This window comes from Equus przewalskii, chromosome 16 (genome assembly GCF_037783145.1).
Source record: "Equus przewalskii isolate Varuska chromosome 16, EquPr2, whole genome shotgun sequence".
Lineage (NCBI taxonomy): Eukaryota > Metazoa > Chordata > Mammalia > Perissodactyla > Equidae > Equus > Equus przewalskii.
The window spans coordinates 16,385,226-16,402,541 of record NC_091846.1 but is presented as its reverse complement, the minus strand read 5'-3'; the positions used below and the strand labels follow the sequence as shown (position 1 = coordinate 16,402,541).

Below are 17,316 nucleotides of genomic sequence, written 5' to 3'. Positions count from 1 at the left end.
ATTAAATAGATTTTCATATGTAGTTCCCCCTTGTTAGATGCAAAGTTGACTCACATTTATTATAAAGTTCATTACCCTGTCTACAGACAAATGCGCTCTTGCACACTTTATAAAAGCCATGATTTAACATTAAAACAAATTTTAAACTGTTTAAAGATATTAAGGTACTTTTGTGGTGAAAAGTAAAAAGAGATTGAGGGAGAGACGGAATCCTTATGTTGTTGTTCTCGCCTTTGTTTTCTGGAGGGATGTTAGAGGAATCAGGTCTGCCTCAGTGCACCTCAGTATTTTTGGGGAGCGCTCCTAGAAATTTAGAACAGGGGTCAAGGCTGGGTTTGGGATAAACCCGGGAGAAGAACAGTAAGTGAGAGAGAAAAAAAACTTTAGAAATAAGAAAAGTGATTTAAATGAAGAAAAAACAAAAAAGTAGCATGCACTAACCACAGTGGGTGATCTCCAGTGATATTCTCTTTACTCATGTAAATACTCCAAAAAAAAAAAAAAAAAACCCTCAACTCATCTGAACTAAGGAGGAAAAAAAAAAAAACCCAAGCAGGAAATTCTTTAATTTTGCCCTTTGAGGGCTACGTGTGGGTGCAGGCTTGCTGCCTACCCTTGACTCCCTTGGGAAATATTCCTTGGGAAGAACCTGGTCCTCCTCACAGTCCACACAGCACTCATTCCCAGGAGGTGGAAAACGCTTGGTGGGGACAGAGAAAGGGTTGCCACTCATCTGTTGCACAAGCGCGAAGCAGGAGGAAGCATCTGCTGAGCAGGGATCAGCGACCAGCGGCTCACCCCAGGGCTTTCAGAAAAGAGGAAATCAAGGAGAAACCCAGACTCTCAGGCCGGGTAATCGCTAGCTAAGATTCCGCATGGACGTCGCTCTCTCTGTTACAAATGGACTCTCAGGTCATGGGGTCCTGACCAACCATGCCTGCCTGAGGGACGAGCTGGGAGTCACCCCATCGCAGTTATAGCAAGTAAGTGATTGCCAACACCTATCTTTTCCTCCTTGCATTTTAATCTTATTTTCTTGGGTGAGCAGCAAAGAGAGTGGCCAAGAGGTAACTTTTGTCCTGAAATCTGAGTACAGTGATGCGAACATCTCACGCACACGCATACACACACTTCTCTCTCACACACCCCCGAAGCCATGGAATCTCGCGCTTCTAGGCTCGTGCGCCTTTTGAATTTTATTTAATATTCGGAAACTTACTGATTTCCTATGCCTGTTGGAAAGACCAAGTAGGGTGGGGGTGAGTGGAACGCTGTGCCTCATCATTTATTCATCGCGACTGTCTCGACTGTTGACACTAGTGGCAAGAGGCACACTCCTGCTCTTGCAGGGGAAGTCTGACACCTTGAGGACGGCAGAGGGGGTGCTGGGAGCCCAGAGGAGCCGGAGTGGGAAAAGCTTTGAGAGTTACGGCGTGGGGTGGGGGTTACTTTTTTCAAGTCTGGCGACCTGCCGCCTGGGTGCTGGTTTACTGGGATGGGAGCAGGGCGTTCAGAAGCCGGTCCTGACGCGAACTGAAGTCGGACAACCTGCAGAGTCCGCCCGAAGCCTGGAGGTGTGTCTGGCGTACATCCAGGACCGCAGAGTGCGTTCCGGCCACCGACGTGGCCAGAGGAGGGCTGGCTTGTGGTCAGCTTGCCTGCCCAACTGGCTGACCTCAAGCAGTTGGCCCAGAGCAGCGGAGGCTAATCCCAGGCAGCCGAGTCGGAGACCTGCCCGCGCGCGGGTCCCCTCCATCCACCGCCGCGCAGAGCGGTGCGTGGGACGCGCATCTTCACAGCTGTCCCTTCTGAGCAGGGACTGGGCAGACCCTGAGTCAGGCAGCCGCCCGGGACGGAAGGCGAGGTGCCCTCCTCTGGGCTCAGCGCTGTCAGCCGTGAGAACGTTAACTTTACCCCGAGGGATCAGTGGGGGCGGGGGTGGGCGAGGTTCTCCTCCCCTGGCGCTCACCTCCTCCTCCAGAGCCTCCCCTCCCCCGCCTCCCATGGCATCGTTCTCAGAGGATCCTCACTCCGCCCAGTTCAGTGCCAGCTGCGTGGGCTCCAGCTTCGTGCGTTTTCCTTGGAATGCTCCAAAACTCGGCAACGACTAAGGAAATCCCATTGGAATTTGCCGGACGTGCTCTCACCCGGCGTAGCACCCGTGCCGCCCGTCCTCGGATCGATCCCTCTCCAGCCAGAAGATTGCAACTTTCCAGGTAAAGAGGGTGTCGCCTCAGAGCTCCACTTGACCGGAGCTGCACCTCGCCTCCTTTCTGAGATCTCGGTTAAGTTTCTCAAGCTGCCTGGGAAGCCCGATCCCTCTTGGGAGGCGGACATCCCTGGAGGTTAGGAGTTCAAAAGGCTCCAGCTGCATGGTTTCTCTTTAAGGCTCGGAACCGATTCGTGAAGCTTTCTGTGGTTGACCCGGGCTGAGCGGGAGTTGGAGGATGCTTCTCAGCCTCTCACCGCACCGGGCTTTAAAGCAGGGGAGAGGGCGAGGAGTGAACCCCCGGTGTGACTTATATGGTAAACAAAGCAGCTGCAGCCACGCCGTGGTGCTGAGGAGAAAGGCTGTTTTTAGCCTTTTATGCATTTGGGGAAAATGGAGATCTTAGTGGCCCCTGGGAGTACATAAATGAGCCCTCGACTCTCTGGTACCTAAACTGGGGGAATGAAGAGAGGTTAATGATCAATATCCTGCCGATCAATTACACTCTGCGTCATTTTCATTCTCTATCAGGAAACAGAAACATTTTTATCTGTGTTGCTGGACCCAGGCTAGGGATTCCTAGTTAGCTTGGCAACTGAAATTCCAATTAAGCCAATGACCCTGTTTGCTACTTGGGGAAATCACTGAAATTCATAGCACAACTTGTTATCCCAGCTGTGGACTCAGCTGGCTTTTGTGACTGAGAATACTGGAAGGGGATGGGGGGTTTGGAGGAGACTGAGAAAAGGAGTTCTGTTCTTGTCTGTATTTACTCTGTTGTGTCCACTATGGTGCATCCCTGTTCACATGGTTTCTTAGAGGAGCCCTTCCCGGTTAAATTCTGCAGCTATAAAATGCAGCAGGTAGCTTACTGAGTAAGCTCCAAGCCAGAAGAGTGGAAGGAGGGGTGGAAGCAAGGTTTACTTGTTTTATTAAAAACACATTTAGAACAGACTTGTAAAACTGAAAAAAAAAAAACCTTTCAGGTCTCATATAATTTCTGGCTTTCCTATCATGGTAATCACAAACAAAACATATTACAAATTATTTAAGAAAAAAGGTTAAGTGAAGTTTTTTTTTTATTTTTAAGTAAAACTGAATTAAACAGCGAGAGTAAGAGTGGGTGGATATGTTAAAAGAATGAAATCATCATTACCGTGTTATGGTTTGCTATTTAAACTTACATTTGTGTTACCCATTTCTATTCACCTGGTCAGTAGACCAGGACACATTCCCCCTTGAGTGTTTAAGGCAAAAAAATCAGTAAGGTATAGACATATCTAGTACTTTGGATATTAGAATCAAAATTCAGTAAGACATTGTTAAAGAAGCACTTTAAAAACTAGATTTATGAATTAATGCAGTTAATGCAAATCAGCACATCAGTAGACGTTAATAGGCTTTATCTAAGTATTTTATGCAAATGTCTTGGATTAATAAAAGTTAGTACAGGTAGAAGGAAAGAAAGCACTTACATTACTTATGAATAAGAGACCACAGAGCTGGAAAGCCTTTCAACAGAGCTCTAATCAGAGCTCAGCTACACGGCTAAGCCTGCTATTGCTGTTGTGGAGTGAAGAGCAGATAGATTTATGCCAAGGAAGTTATGCAGAAAGAAAAAATACACACTAACAGGTTGATGAGATTGATACCTAAGAGCTGCTTACTATTCACTGAATGAGTAGATAGATAGATAAACAGTTTAAATAAGGCATAGTGAGAAGACTCGTAATTGCAAATTTAGAAAAGTTCTTCCTCTTAAGTAAGAACTTAAAGGAACATGGGCATTCATCAAAGCATAAAGCATCTAAGTTCAACAGATACAAGAGACATGTCTCTTTAACAAAACCTGTCAAATATTAACAGTGTGTCTGAAAATCTCTGATCTTGAAAATAAGTTTCAATTTAATTACTTAGTGGTGGTTCTCAAAGATATGAGGTTTGGGAATAGATTTCTATTACTACTTATAAGAGCTAAAATTTTGTAACTTTCATACTGTTTATTTCTCTGTTGCTGGTATTCCTGGAAGGTCAAGTCCAAAATGCACAGAGAAAACCATAAGAAAATTAAAGTTCTGTATAAATTTTGTGGCCACTTTGGTTATTAAAATAGTAAGAGAACAAATAACTTTCCATATAAGATAATCTTAATTAATTTATACTTTACATAAATAGGAAACACCAGAATGTTGCTTTTATTCATTCTGATTAGGGGAAATTTGAATATTTTGTTTAGTACACAAATTTAAACTTTTAAACTTAAACCCTATTATAAACATGATTAAATTTCTATGAAAGTATTATAATAGCCTTTAGGATATGCTAATTAACCCTGCTGAATTAAAACTTACTTTCACAAACATATTGTTTAAAATATTGTTACATTTTTGTACCTGCATGTTTAATTGCCAGGATAATTTATGGCAACTCAAGTTATCAACATTACATTTAGCAGCTGAAAACTAAAATAATCTACCATTTCAAATTAATTCATATATTGGAACAAAAATAAATATATGCACACATTAGTACAATAGTTAATATCTGAATATCAGTGCTCAAAAAGATAAAGGACTTTGCAAATAAAGTTATATATATGAGAAGTGCTAAAGAGTAGCTAGGATAGTAAAACTGTGGACTGAATATATTTTTATGAAAATGTGATTGTCTTATTGTTGAAAATGAGATAGGTGAAGGGGATTATAATAAATTAAATTTTCCTTTTCCAATATCGTCATTGCTAAACATTTTATGAGATCAGCTTCTAATGTGCATCTTGACTTTCCACATTGGATTGTCTGGGCTAAATTGAAACCTGTGTTATTCACCTATTTAATATCTGTGGAAAACCCACCGTAAGCATTTGAGTTCTTATTGAAAATGAGATTGAGGAGACAGCTCAAAATAAAAATCTTGGCTTTTAACCTAATTTATGCTCCATCACTCCCCACCAATAAACATTAAAACTGACTAGTTCAACCCAACTTCCATTGGACATTTTCTTCTATCTAGTTGTGATGAAAACTTGCTTTAGAACTACCTTTCCTCTCATGTTTTCTAGTTCTAATCCTCTCAGATGCACTGGGACCTCAATATTTTAAGAGATTCAAGAATGTTTTGATTAGGGATATAATATCATGGCTATATCTTTTTAACCAGCATAAAAATAGGCCTAATCTCCGAGAACATTGTACTACCAAAATAACTCTGTGATAAAAAATACATTTAGGAAAAGAAGCTACTTATTTATGAAACTGAAAATTAAAGACACGTACATTGAAAATACATCAATTTACAACTACGTTGTTCTGTGAACTATTCAGTAAATGAAATCTATTTACATTTTTTAAAAATCTCAATGATCCTTCTGAAACTTCGGTTTCACTTAAATAGGATATGAAAGAGAGATAACAGCTTCACTACTTGATCTGCTCCTGTAACTAAACTGTAGATGATATTCCATTAATATTAGCGTGTGTTTTGTCTCCCTTAAAAAACGTTTCCTTTGAAATACAGCAGTTCATAGAGTAATGGCTGCTTAAGAGGCAACAGCTGACACATGGGTATAGTTTTACACATAAAATTATAAATGTTAATTAAAACATTAATTTAAAAAATGCCTTGATAGCTTTATCTAACACACTGCGTTCTTTTTAAGAAATGGCAAGTGCAATGAAATGAATCAGATATGCATTCACTACATTCTGCTTGTAGTTTGCTGTTATATTTTTGAAATATGTTGAAAAAGTCACCATAAATAGTTTCCTTGAACAAATACCATCAAGAACTAAAATTTATTTAAGACGGAAAAACAAACTATCATGAAAAAAGGAAAAGAAGAAAAGGGGGCAATATTTATGGATACTTAATGTATGCCAGGCACTATGCTATGGACATATAAGTTTTTTAAAAAAGTAAACTTTTTCTCATGTTTATCTTCACATCTAGCTTAAAACCGAAGAATTATTACCACCTTTTAAAGAGTCTGAAAAGATTAAATTTCTAAAAAGTCACAAAGCTGCTTCGTGGTAGAGTGAGGACTTGAATCCGTGTCTACTTGATTCTAAATCCTGTATTCTTTTTACTTAATTCTTATGGTTTCTAAAATAAAATTAGTAATCTTTTAACAAGATTCATAAATTCACTGGATTCTTACAGCTATTTATTTAATTAATTTTTCAAATGATGTAACATTGGGGCATAGACAACCCCATTATGAGGCTAAAATTGAAAACAATATTCTGTTGACTAAACCTCCATCAGTTTTGAAGCCAAGCAAGAGATACACTACTCACCTCAAGCAGGTTGTTCTCAAAATGATTTCTTTTTTTACTCTTGAATATAAATGTAATATGTGTGGAAAGAGGAAAAGGGTTTAGTTTCATGGATAAAATTCAAGGTTATAAATTTTTCTTTAAATAGTCATGAGATTATAATTTCTAAATAAAAAGTTCTCCTTCAAAATGTTAGAGCATCTGTAGACTATTAATAAAATGTCTTCATAGAAAAAGCAGTCATGTTAAGACATGTTAGTTATATATGGCATCTTATCAATGTTACATAAAATTTCTAGACAAGTGTTTTGTCTTCATTTTATGTGAAATATTAATTGCCTGATTATTTTTGACATCCCTTGATACATAGCAAAGGGAGTTCTCATTCATAAATCCCAGAAGACATCTATCAGCTGGCAGCACATTGTAAGAACTTTTCTGGGTTTTTTAAAAACATACCTGAAGTTAAAACGGATGTGATTATGTTCAAAGACCTATTAACACTGAAGTTAAAGACGTAGTTTCTTTAAATACATGTAATGCCATTACGAAAATTGGCACTGAAGTGGCATCCATTTAGTAGATATTTGTTGACTATTGGTAAGTGACTAATTGGATAAATAGATGGATGACACGAGTAAGCTCTTCATCTTTGCATTTCCTGGTAAAGCTCCCTCTGTATAGAACACCTTTTACTTTATTGCTTCCTGTCAAAATGTTCCCCAAGCACTAAAGCCTAGCTCAATGTTACTGTCTCCTTGAAAGTTTCCTTCCTGTCTCCAGGTGTTGAAGTATAAATACAAGCAAACCTTGTTATATTCTGCCTTGCAGGTGGGTAGAGGTCTGTCTCCTGAACTAGACAGTAAACTCCTTTAAGAAACCCAGAGGATGCTCAAAAAATGTGTGAGTTTTTAACTGAATTAGATCGTCGTAAATATTATGCGTTTGTAATTGGGCATAATTAATTTATTTTGCTGTTTTGTAATACCTTAGTTGTCTGAATTTTGAGCATATTTCTCCATATAATGAAGCCAGCTATAATAGTATTACACTTATGTGATATATTGAGTACTATATTATTTCCTACGTTCTAAAAATAATTAACCCACAGTTATTCAATGAATGTAACTTCCACTCAACTAGTTACTCCTTAGTGCTCATTTTCGCAGGATTTATATAACCAATTATTAATGTATTTTACTTTGAATGGTGCTGTGATGAAATTCTTAAGGGAGAGTTTTTGTTTCATTACACTGTGAGAAGTGTGGTTAGGGTTGAAAGAGGACACATACAAGTATTTCTAAGGTGAACTAGAGAAAGCCAGAGACTTCTTTGGAGTGATTCTATTTGGTAAATTAATTTGAGATGTCACCTCAAAGACTTGACAGTACATGGTGTCCAGTTGTAGGTAACACGAACTTTTTTTTTTTTTTGGTCCTTTCATTCTACTTCATTGAGAGTGGAATTGTTACAAATCAAGGTTTAGGAAAAGCGTTCAGATATTCTACTATTTTTTTATGTATTTTACCTCTAAATGATCGTGGAAAAACAACACAACTGTGTAAGCTGGTATCCTGTGCCTACCAGGATCGTAGTTTGTAGCATGTTGAGTTGTAATTTTTATTTTCATAGAATTAGTATAGTGTTCAATGTATACTTTTTGAATATATGAATGCAATAAATTAATGCATGGATGATTGATCTGTTGTCAGCCACTATGCTCAACTCCTTTATTTTAATATGCTGTTCTTTCAAGTAACTGGGCACACACCAACATGAATGCCCAAAAACACAATGCAGGGATGAGAGGACAGGCATGATGTGTAGTGAAGTGAATGAATGGAGAATGAGTGAAGAATGGAGAATCTAAAGGGACAATGCTTTATATACCATTGTCCCAAGTTTTCGTGACAGGATGAATATCATTTTATGTAAAGATCTTTTTCATGCTAAGTGGAGTGAAGCTGCACACCCTGAAGATCACACTGAAGGCTACAGTTTAAATAAATTACCTTCTATTGTGGTTGTAGTTTGAAAAGCACAGTTGGGCCTTGTTTAATTTCATCTAGCCTCATATAAGTATATACATAGATTGCTGTGTAAGCAATAATGAAAGGATGGGAGACTGCTCCTGGGTGATAATCTCTTAAGGTAATGCCTACAGAGGAATTATCAGAGAAAGTGAGATACAAATTGTTAGCAAAGAGCGTAGAGTAGCCCATAAAAGACAATGGAAGTTATTTGCCAATGTAGCAGCGTCCCTGTAGAATGGCTTGATATGTAATGGATGACTTGGAAGATCATCTAATTCAAAAGCCTGTTTTTAAACAAGACTCTCAAGTCTTACTAAATGATTCTTTGTAATATACACATATATAACATAATATATATATACACACACACACATATAGAAAGCTTTATTAGGGGCTCATTTAGTGCATGACAGTCACTCTTCTAGACCTGAAGAGTACAGACAGGCAAATATTTTCCTTTTTCTTGAAGATTTCAGCAAGGGATTCTCATAAACCTCTTATTAGCACGTTCCAGTATCCCATATTATCTTACAGACGTCTTACTGTTTATTGTCTCCTGATACTTTCTCACTGAAATAGAGAACTTATTAAGGAAATAACACAAATTGTATTAAAATAGATATAGCCTATGTTTGGAAATAAAAAAATAACACTGGGTTATGTTAGAAGAAATCCTAATGCACCGTCCTTGTCTCCGATTACTGTTTCCTATGAGTGAGACTTGGGTTTTCCAACTGTAAATCTATATTAAATTTAAAAATCATCCTTGACACTGTTAAACATGATGCTTTCCTTTTCTATATAAATATTAGTAAATTATTGTTCAAAGGAGGCATATATTAGGAGATAAGTTGTCTTCCAGAGTCTTGATGGATTTGTGGTGAGACAGCTACATGTTGCCCAAAATCCCCTGGAACCAATGAAGCAAACCTAAGAAAAGAAGCCAGGTTTAGAGCTGGGGATGGAGTGACTTGGATCCTCACCATCCTTTGCCTTGAGACATAGAGGACCTTGCCTCAAGATATGCTTGGAGGGGTGGATTCATCCTAGAGTCATCTTGGAGTTTTCAGTAACCACTGTTCGTGTTTTCTAGTGAGCTCTTCTGTCTACAGCTGAGAACGGATCGATGACCTAGCAAAGGCCATCTTTTACATTGTCTTAAATATTGGGAACAAAAAAGGAACCCAAATAGCTACCTTAATCTTTTAACAATCATTCTGGGACCTACGTTCCTAGGACTACCCTCTTTGTCAGAACTTTGCTTTCTGCGAGTCAGCGTGTGAAATAATCAGAATGCCTACCTCTAAGCCTCTGAGAGCCTCTACAATTAAGGAGAAAGAAATATTTTTAAAGAACAGTCACATATTAGGGTTACTATTACTCCTTAGGATATTAAATAGCTTTGTCTCTGAAAAAGAAAAAGATATGTCCCTCTGTAGGTGCTGTATAAAAAGAAATGTTGGCAGAGGGAAAAGACTTCTTTGCTTATCTAGTTCATTTTAACCTCACAGCTTAACATTTTGGTTTGTAATGTGCAAGCTACTTGGAGAGCTGAACTGCATATTTTCATTTAGCACTCCAGCACGTTCTTGGAACAAAGCGAACCAGCAAATGATTTTGCCCTTTCATGAATAAAAGAAGTTTTAATGAGAAAACATTTCATTATAATAGTACTTAGGATAAAGAATTTTCCCAATATATGAAATATCAACAACTTGAAGTTGAAGAACAAAGACTGCTTTCTATTCTGTTGTACTTAGTAGTGAGCCACTAAAACCAGAACTTTCTAATATGCTTAAATACTTTTTTATAAGTTATTACATTGCTGTAATTGAAATATTGGGTATGATTAAATTTGAAAATTGCCCCTTTTTAGATTAATAGTTAATGGTAATAATTTTTGGCAACACAAAATGCAGAAGACCTGTTTTATACTATAATATTTTAGCCTCTGATGTTTTTAAATGTAAATATCTACAAAGTAAAAGTAGAGGCAGGACACAACTTGATTAAGAAGTAAACAAACTGAGTATTTAAAATGATCCATTGTTGAATAACCTAGATATGTTTGAAGCATATAACCTTGACTCGTTTCAGTTTATTTAAAGAAAGTTAACTGAAAGCTGAGCTACATTCTTATAATGCTATTGGTCTTAAGAGTTAGAATAAGATCTTCTCATCTATGAAAATATACAAGGATTATGGGTCAAATATTTAATATAGTTAAAGAGAATCTCTACTCATAAAATACATTGGCATTCAATAGCTTTTAGAAATATTTCAGGGTCTGCCAGGGTTTACTTTGATTATATTAACCGTAATGAAATGGATATACAAGTATACCAAAAACACTGACACTCACAGGGTTTCATAGAACCTTTGGTTCATTTCCAGTGCAACATTTAGTAATATCTATTGCTTGCACTCCATCACTCTTCTACCTACAGATGGGCTTCTTCAGTTGTCTAGTTGCTCCTGGATTTAAGGCTCCTCCCTCATAGACTGGAGGCTTATAACACAGCGTTGCCATATATAAATGCTGCCTCAACCAGACCAGAGTACTTCCATATGTAGATGGAAAGTATGATGAACATTTATTTTTATGAACATTTATAAAATTGTGGTAACATCCTGTGTTCATGGTGAAATTCACTTGTAGCCTTTATTGAAGTATGACTTCTGGTGAAACACTATTACTAGTTTCTTTTCTTTAGGTTAGAAGTTTCTTCCTAATATATTTAAGAAAATTTCATATCAAGAAGGGCTTAGCAAAGGATTTTAAGAAACGAAATTTCATATTGTTACATTCTCCAATGGTGCACAAGGATGGGAACAATGAATTTAATGCATTGTGTTTAAGAAAAATGATCAATTGTACTCTCTGCTCCATTGGGAGGAGAAAATCATTATATGGTTGGTGCTGGGACTTCTGGCCATTTTTGTGTTTTATACTAAAATGAATGCTCACTACGATCATAAGGATAAATCCTAAAACTACCCACTAAATGGAGATTTTCAAATGTCTTATCTGAAATGGCAAAATACTTAAGATATATTATTGATCTATTAATCATAGCTAATTGTTTATTTTAAAAGGAGTCTAACATTTTAATTTTAATTAATGCAACAAATACTTTCAGTTTCTTTTCCTAAAATTCTTGCAAGTTCTTTGGAAGAGTTTGTCAATTATTTGAAATATAAACATAAGACCAACCAATCAAAATATTTATCTGACTTTTGATGAGCTATTGTTGTCCTTATTTCTTATGCTAGAGTAGGTTGAAGTAAATTTGAGGGATAGTATGTTTATCTTTAAAAAAATAAAACTTTATATACACTGACACACATAAATTTAAGGGGGAGTGGACTTGCTGGATAGATTTAATTTTTAATGGTTTTCACGAACAACTATAAACCTGTTGTACTTTCTACTTTAGTTTTTTTAATTTTTATAATTGCAGATACTACATTTGCTGCTTCTAGATGGCCTCTAATCCTTCTAGTACTACCATGTCTCTGTGGGCAACCAAGAGTTCTCTTTAGTATGTTTAGTGTCAGTATTTGGCAATGAATTTTCTCAGTTTTTGTTTGATTGAAAATGTTTTCTTTTTCCCCTCACTTTTAAAGCCAGTTTCATTGGTTAGTGTATTCCAGATGGAAAATTATTTTCTTTCAGTACAGTCACGCTACATAGCAACATTTTGATCAACTAGGTACTGCATAAATGATGGTTGTCCCATATGATTAGTACCATGTAGTCTGAGTGTGTAGAGGGCTATAACATCTAGGTTTGTGTAAGTACTGTAGAGGAGGAAGAAATTTTCCTCTACCCCTCTAGGTTTTTCTGGCTGGTCTAAGAATTAAATTGATGTGGGACAGATTAACAGGAGAAAAACAAAGAAAAATTTAATAACATGTATACATGAGAGAAACCCAAGAAAACTGAGTAACTGGCCAAAATGGCCAAAGCCCTCACCTTAAATAGCATCCTCAGCTAAAGACAAAAGAAGATGTTAGGGATGGGGAGAGTCAGGGACTTCAAAGGGAAGGAAGGCGATTCACAGGTAGGTGAAAAGTAGCAAATGTTTGGAAAACAAGTGTTTGGCCACAGAGAAACAGAAGAATACAGGGAGGAGCCCAGTAAACAGGCTTTTCTAGGTTCCTCCTTGTCTCCCATCTAGTTCATGTTATTCTAAGGTGGTGGCTCACTTCCTGAGACAAGTATTTTTATCCAAATTCTTTTAGGCAGTTAAAGGGGAGGTAACAAGAAAAACTTTCTGAATCTTTTGCGTCTTAAAAATAATCAACCTAAAATAATCCTCATTTTAAAGAGACACATTTTGGGGTGGTAAATTTTGTTCCCTTTCAGTACATTTTATCGTGTTCACGCAGCAACGAAATTGCCTAATAACGACTTTCTCAGAACATATTCCCGTCATTAAGCAACCCCCTACTGTACTTTAAATATGCAGCTAAATTGACTTTTGACTTCCATCATTTCTTTTGAGAAGTCAGACATTAATCTGATTATTGAACCTTTGATTATTGCATAACGTTCTTTATTTTTGGTTGCTTTTATGTTTTCTGTTAGTCCATTTAGGAATTTTACAATAGTGTATGTAGGTGATATCTTTGGATTTTTACTGCTTAACATTTAGAGCATTTCTTAGATATGGCTTGGTATCTTTCATCAATTTTGGAAAATTCTTGGTCATTCCCTCTTCAGGTATAGTCTTACACCTTCCTTTCTTTCCCCCTAAGGCCTCCAAATACGCATTTTTACCTTTGTACTCTGCACTATTTCTAGCATTCCTTTAAGTCTTCTGTTAGTGTCTTTACCATCCATTTTTGCTCTCTGTGCTGTAATCTGGATATTTTTTGCTACCTTATTTCCCATTCATGAATCCTCCTTTTTTTTTTTTTTTTACCATGTCCTATCTGGTGTTAAAATCATTTATTAAGTTGTTAATTTCAATTCTTACATTTTTTCACCTTTAGTGTTTTAATTCTTTTCTATAGATTTTATATCTCTCATAAAATTTTCCATTTTTCCATCTAATTTCTGAATATTGTTGATTAGCTCATTTAGTTTAAAGCCTGAGGCTGATAACTCCAATAACAGGGTTATGTGTTGGTCTGTTTTTCTTAATTTTTTCTTGGAATGCCTCATGCTTTTTTATTTAAAGATGACAAATGTGTATCAAAAATTGTAGAAGCTTTACCACCCTCTCTCAGAGAGGATACCCCCTGTCTTCTGGCAGGCAGATAGAATGAGTGTAGACATCTTAATCCAGTCACAAAGTGAGCTGCAGAGATGCTAATTTTCACTTTTGCAAGGCTCTGAGAACGCCTGATTAACCCCTGTTATTATGTTATAGGACTCTTGGGTCTGAGAACCTTGGCTATTTAATAAGTCCACTTCTCTAAGTTCCTGAATAATGAATTTCATTTCTGCATTTTTGTGAGATCGAAGAATACTGTCCTCTGATTTTCAGCATCCTTCTGATAAGAGTCTTACTTATTTTCCTGTAAAGCTTAAGATTTTAACAAATGCCTTGTGAGAAGACCTGCTGAGTGTGAGACTCGCTTCCGTCTGTCTCCCTTCTTACCAGGACATGAGAACCTTGCGTTTGGTTACCTTGGTAAATTCCTTGAGAGGAAACATGGTTTGTAGAAGGTCAATTCATCTCTTGTGGCTTCTCTCCATCCAGGATCTTGGCTCCTCAAGTCCTAGTTAGCTCTGCAGCTCTTCTTTAGACAAGATTTGTTTATTTGCTTGTTTATTTATATTTACCCAGCTGTTCTAAATGTTATCAGAAAGAATGTTAGTCCACTACATGCCATTCTATCATAGTCAGAAGCATACGTACTTCTCCTTTTATATTTTGAATTTAAATTTGACTAAATTTGAAAAATTTAGTCAAAATTTTTAAAAGAAAGAAATTATACTCATATGGTACAGTATGGATACACGATTATACCCACAGAGAGATAAATATAGCAATCACAAAGGAGTTTTGGAATCTTTAACCTGATTATTTTTTATTAGCACAAGGGTAACATTATTCTTGCAAAATTACCAAGTCTTTGACATTAGAAACTAAACAACCATTTTAAAGCTATTTTGTATAAAATAATAAATTCTAAATAAAACCATATTAATGTGGCACAAATCAGTTGTAATGAAGTTCTGACTAATACCTCTTTCTTATTGAATAGCAAACACACTATTAACTGAACAAAAAGTAGAGACAATATAATGCAGTAGCAATTTGACCTCTCTGTCACTGAGGTGAGATTTTTTTCAGGCCTCTGGTTTTCTGGGCAATCTTCATTCCTCCCACTCAAAGTTCATTCTAAAAGGATCGATAAGTGCTATTGCTCACTGCTGTTTGTGTTACAGCTATAACTGTTATTGCTAAGATTGCCTAAGGCCTGATATAAAATATTTCTTAAACATGCTCTGAAGATGTGCCCAACACTATATTACACCAGATCATATCCAAGATATTATCAAAAGTTGCATATGAGGCATCATCTCTGATTTTACCATCAGTATCATTCCAGCATATGATTAACATATCTGCTAGCTGTTTTTATATGATCCAGATCAGACCTTGTTTACCCTAAGGTGTGCATTATATGTCTTTTTTTAATGAATCATAGTTTTAATCTGTGCAAAAGAGATACAGGAATGGATGAAGGGAATGTTGTCTTCCCAGTACAGACTTGACCATGATTGGATTCAAACACAGCATGGGCTCAGCTCCAGCCTGACAAGTTGAGAGTTAAGTTGTCAGTGCTGAAACTTTGGTGGCTGGAGAATCTGTCTTACCCCTTCCGGTTTAATATTGCCTTGAAGTACAGTGAGGCACTGGTGGATGGCCTGAGTGAAGGAGCACTGAGATTTCCTCAGAAGGTAGGGAGGAGTTAGATTAAATTCTAGACTCACTGCTGGTTGATTGTGTCTCAGAAGGGAGATCCACATTTGTCTCTGGGCTGACATTCCTAACCTGTCCCTCAGCCCAAAATCTAATGCCATAGTTGTGACCATGGTCCTCAAGACTATATCTACCACCACGGAAAGGAGTTCATCTCATGGTCAACAGCAAGTACACCATCTCTGAGCTTCAGGAGAACCCATCCTAAAGCCAGACTTCTCTTCCAGTGGAACGAGTTGGCACCAACCTTGGGATTCATCCAAGCCATTGTATGTATCAATAGCTTGTTCTTTTTATTTCTTAGTAGTATTCCATGGTGTGGATGATACACAGTTTTCATATCAGTTGAGACAACACGTAAACAAGCTGGAAGACATAATGATCCAGGATCTCACTTCCTCCCTGAGCTACCTTCCTGTCAGTGACCTGGGCCACCATAGCTACACACTGAGTTTCCTACCCAGGAAGCCCGTAGATTTCATCTAACTGTGGGAATCTAAGGCTTTGCAATGGGCTGTGATGGGACTTCAGCCAATCTTCTGGTACCTCTGGAGGGAAGTAACCAGTCATCCCCCAAAATTGTGGGGTGCCATCTGGAGGACTTTAGGGTTATAAGCTAAACTCATGACAATCCTTAAAGAAAGAGCAGCTATTTGGGGCCTCTCAAACCCAACCCAGAGATTCCTCTAATTTCTATTCCACTGATCTGTAAAAGCAAATACTTTGAGTGTTTTGTGAAGAGTTACCCACCTAATATAATGTTCTTCAAATATTCTTCTCATCTCTTGCTTTGTGGTACTGTATTGGACCTTTCAGTCACATTGCAATCCTCCAAATACACAATTATCATGCTAAATAACTAGCTAGTTTTTAATGATGCTGGGACTTCAGTCAGCTAAGGGTATGAGAAGTTTAAGGTGCTCTGATAGTGGCTAGAATGAAATTTTCCAACTTTCTTTTGAAAATAATAGCAAAGTAACACAACTTAACATTTAATGAGTGACTAGTCTATGGCAGGCCCCAAGCTGATTGGTTTGCTTGCATTACCTTATATTGTTAGCCTCATGACAACTATCACCATCCCCATTTTACAGATGGAGAAACTAAAGGCTTAGAATGATTAAATAGCTTTCCCAGGCCACATAATTAGTATGCAATATAGCCCTCGAATAAACCCGAACCTGACAAATTCCACAACGAAGTCTTTTAACAATTATGCTGAAAGTGCGAGTTGGAAATCTGAGGCATTTTTTCAGTGTACTTGTATAAATTAACGAGCAGCTTCAAGTTTTCCTGTGTGTCAGTCTTAGCATGTATGATACCATGTTTCTGAACCTTTTAAGATTTTATAGTGCTTGGTAAAGTATTAACTTTTTAAGGACTGGATTTAAATCCAATTGTGCAATGTCTGGAAAAATACAATGTCCTCATTCCTTCCTTTTCATTTCTTATTCTTGTTTATCAATGTCAATTTCAGGAAGAATCACCAAATCTTTATCTTTCCCTTTTCAAGTATATTTTAAACATGGTTGGTCCAAGGTCTGCTTCTTGATTTATACTTTTACTTGTGTTCTTTTTTTCTTTGATAGACACCGTCTCTAACCCCTAGAACCATTCATTTGTTTTCCATCACTATAATTTTGTCATTTTGAGAATGTAATATAATTGAAATCACACCATATTTGACCTTTTGAGATAGACTTATTTTACTCAGTATAATGCCCCTGAGTTGTGTGTATCAATAATTTGTTCCTTTTCATTGATGAATAGTATTCTATGATGTAGATGAACTGGACATTGTTTAACCATTTACCCATTGAAGGACACCTGGGTTATTTCCAGGTTTTTGTCTTTACCAA

At 37.1% G+C, this 17,316-nt stretch overlaps 1 protein-coding gene across 6 annotated transcripts in view; it reads left to right on the top strand.

Moving 5' to 3' along the window:
* The first annotated feature begins 607 nt into the window (after window positions 1–607).
* Window positions 608–17,316, top strand: part of TRPC4 (transient receptor potential cation channel subfamily C member 4) — a 214,132-nt gene continuing 197,423 nt past the window's right edge. The window contains exons 1-2 of one of the 6 annotated variants that reach the window (XM_070578090.1): window positions 1,833–2,216; window positions 7,315–7,386. The gene's annotated coding sequence lies outside the window, so the exon portion shown is untranslated. Of the gene's footprint in view, window positions 984–1,754; window positions 2,217–7,314; window positions 7,387–17,316 lie in introns of those variants that run through there. The other 5 variants (XM_070578087.1, XM_008526732.2, XM_070578089.1 and 2 more) reach the window with 5 other exon arrangements.